General features: G+C 43.5%; 1 non-coding gene across 1 annotated transcript; it reads left to right on the plus strand.

The window, feature by feature from the left end:
- Positions 1 to 3,630: 3,630 nt before the first annotated feature.
- trnar-ccg (transfer RNA arginine (anticodon CCG)) lies at positions 3,631 to 3,720 on the plus strand. The gene is given in 2 exon segments: positions 3,631 to 3,667; positions 3,685 to 3,720. It is a non-coding gene; the product is annotated as a tRNA-Arg (tRNA).
- The last annotated feature ends 106 nt before the right edge of the window (positions 3,721 to 3,826 follow it).

A 3,826-nucleotide genomic window follows, 5' to 3' on the forward strand; every position in this document is an offset into this window, starting at 1 on the left:
ACATCCTCTTTCCTTACGTCGACATGCCCTAGCGTATCAGCCTGTCGTACACCATCCTCACAAATATCAACGTCACTCTCTCTACCTGGTGAACACTGAAGCAAAGTATCTGACTCAGTTTCAGTCTCCATGCATGTTGCTCGTTTCATAACAGTGTTCACTTCAAACTGTGCAGCGACTTTCATGGTTTGTTCAGGCAAGGTGTGTACAGTATGGCTGTTCCCCGTTCACTGCGTCAATGTCCAATAGTTACAGGAGAAGTGGATTGAAATGTTAACATCCCTTCGGAATTAATGCAGGGTTGTGCTGATGATGCAGTCAAGGTGTCCAATGGAGCTAAAAGGGAAGCATATCCGATAGGGGCGGAAGTGAAAGAGAGAGAGGGACAGACAGATAGAGAGATAAATAGACAGACAGATGGAGAGAGACAGAGAGATAGAGAAATAGGGAGACAGATAGACAGACAGGCAGACACACAGAAAGAAACATCTGGGTTTTCAGGCGCCTCTGAGAGAAACGATGGAGTAGTAGATTTCTATTTCTCTGCTTCATTTCAGTTCAGGTACCAATGAAGAAAACCTGCCGAACTTCCACTCCACTGAACGTGAATTGCGCGAACAGAGTTCGTGACTTCCCTGAAATTCACAACAGATTTCAAGTCTCCGGCCCAACCCACCGGGTATTCACTGTGGCTGGACGGGGTTGAAGGGAATGGGCCCAGTAAGAAATAACAAAAATTGTGCTGATGATTCAGACTGAAGGTAGTCTGCTTGCCTGGTGATATAAACATATAACACAGAACATTGAACATGGAACATAGAACAGTACACACGTGAAAGGGCGCTTCAGCCGACAATGTTGCGCTGAACTAATTGAAATAGTATTTCAATTAACGCATCCCTGCTGCCTACAAAATGTCCATGTTCATTCATTATCTGCACGTTCTTATGCACATCCAAAACCCTCTTAAATTCCTCTATCATATGTCCCTCCACCAGCAGGCCTGGCAGAGCATTCCAGGCACCCACCACGCTCCGTTCAAAAGAACTTGCCCCACACATCTTTGAAATCACCCCCTCACCGTAAATGCATGTCCTCTGATATTGGACATTGCGACCTCGGGTAAGGATCACCTCTTTCCCTGCCTTTCATAATTTTATAAACATTTATCAGGTGCCCTCTGCCTCGGCCGATCCAGAGAAAACAGCCCAAGTTTGTCCAACCCCTGCTGATGACATATGCCTTCTAATCCAGGCAGCATATTGATGAACCTCCTCGGCACCCTCCAAAGTCTGCACTTCCTTCCTGTAATGAGGTTACCAGAATAGAATGCGTCCTAACCAGAATTTCATAAAGTTGCAACACAGCATCCAGACTCCTGAACTCAAAACCTGGACAAACAAAGGTAAGTATGTAATATGCATTCTTCACATCCCTGTCAACCAATATAACCTCTTTCAGGGAGGTATGGATTTGGACCCCAAGTTCTCTCTGTACATCAACACTGTTATGGGTTCTGCAAGTAACTGTGCAATGTCCCTGTACATTTGCTCTCCCAACGTGCTAAGGGAGATAATCCTCCCACATTTCGCCGGATTGTACTGCATCTGCTATTTCCCCGCAACTATCTGCAACTGAATAAGTTTATATAAATAATTACACCTATAACTTTTTACTTCCATCTTTTATAGTTTCAAAATAACAAAAAAGGAAAAGGGCCTGAAGCAAAAGTTTGAGCAACCTGCATGTTCAGTACTTTAGCAACTATCACAGCTTTTAGTAGCCAACTAAAAGTCTTTCAATTCTTGTTTGGGGTATTACGCCCATTCCTCCTTGCAAAAGGCTTCTAATTCTGTGAGAATCTTGGGCCGATTTACATGCACTGCTCTTTTGAGGTCTATCCACAGATTTTGGGCTCTTTTCCTTTTTTTGTTATTTTGAAACTGTAAAAGTTGGAAATAAAAAGTAATCTTGCTTGAAATATTAAAGCAACGTGCCACCTTTAACCTTCTGCCTTTTGGAAATCAGGTTGTCTTTTACTCTTTTAGCTATTCACATAAATTTTGACCAGGGGTGCCCAAACTTTTGCATGCCGCTGTATATATATAAGATTAGATTGGATTAGATTACATACCTTTATTAATCGCATGTACATTGAAATACACAACGAAATGCATATTTTGCGTAGAGTGTTCTGGGTGCAGCCCGCAAATGTATGTATACCGTGGCATTCTTTGGCAATCTTTTGCCGTATCCAGAACATAACCAATCTTCGTATAGACTGAGAATACACCAGCCCACCCATCCAAATTTTCTTCCAGGTGATTGTTATGTATCACACACAGCTGAGGTCCCATTTCGGATTCCTGCAGAACACGACTTGTTTCGGGCCTCCCGCCAGATTAAGTCCCATCTATCACTATCCTCTGTCTTCCATAAGCAAGCCACTTCTGAATTAAAAACAGCCAAGTTTCCGTGGACGCCATTAAATTTAAAGTTCTTGTTGAACCTACCATGAGAGAACTTGTCAATCCGCTCAGTTAAATCCACGTGGACAACAGTCACAGCTCCACCTTCATCAATCACCCTCGTCACCTCCTCGAGAAATCTCAATTCAGTTGCCCCGCTCCAAGCCATTCTGACGGTCCCTAATTAGGCCATGGTTTTCCAAATGTTCATAAATCCTATCACTAGGAATCTTCGACAATAGCTTCCCTGCCACTAACGTGAGATTCACCGATCCATAGTTTCCAGGATTATCCCCATTTCCCTTCGTTAATTAAAGAAAACCATTGGCTACTCGCCAGTCCAATGCGACCTCTCTTGTGTCTGGAGAGGGTCACGAAGTTCTCTGTCAATGCTGCAGCAATTTCGCCTCTCTCAATAACCTTGAGTATACCCCATCAGGCCCTGGGGAGTCAGCCACTATAATGTTTCTTAAGAATCACAAGATTAGCTCTTTGTTTATCTCAAAATGCTCCAGCATATCAGCATGCTCCACAATGATCTCACTATCCACTACGTCCTTCCCCTTGGTAAATACCGACGCAATGTATTCATTTAATAAATCGCCCACATACTCCCCCCCACCCCCGAAGCAAATGTTCCCTCCTTTATCTTAGAGTGGTCCTACCATCTAACCATTTATGGTCTTCCTCTTGATGGATATATAAGATACCTTAGGATTCTCCTTAATAAAACTGGACAAATACTCTTCGTGGCCCCTCCTGACTTTCCTAATTCTATTCTTGCTTTCTTTTCCAGCTTCTTTAAAATTTTCGGAGTTCCTTTGAATTTAGCTTCCGAAATTTTACATACGCTTATTTTGTATTCCTCTTGATTAAGATCAACATCTCTTGCGACACCTAAGGTTCCTTTACTAGATTGTCTGTGTGCATCATTTTCCAAGATTTTCATGCGTTCACTTTATTCGGTTTGTAAGGCCTGCATTCATTGTCCAATGGGAAGGTGCTGGCCTTCATGAAACGCTGCCATAATTCTTGTGATGGTGCTCCCACATGCTGTCAGGTACGGAGTTCCATGTTTTAGATCTGAGGAAACTGGCAGACAGTATAAAGGCGTTGTGTCTGGACGTCGTGAGGACTGTATTCACCGGTCTGTGGTGCCAGCGACCGTGTGGCCTAATGGAGAAGGCGTCTGATTCCGGTAACAAATGTTGGAATGATCAGAAGACTGCAGGTTCGAAACCTGCCACGGTCGTTTGCTGTTGAACTAAAATAACTTTATTGCCTGCTTCGAATTTTAATGAGCGCAGCTGTTTGCTCACAGCCCCAGGGATGCAAGTTCAATCTTGAGCTCCGGTGCT

Source organism: Pristis pectinata, chromosome 14, assembly GCF_009764475.1.
Source record: "Pristis pectinata isolate sPriPec2 chromosome 14, sPriPec2.1.pri, whole genome shotgun sequence".
In the NCBI taxonomy this organism is placed as follows: domain Eukaryota; kingdom Metazoa; phylum Chordata; class Chondrichthyes; order Rhinopristiformes; family Pristidae; genus Pristis; species Pristis pectinata.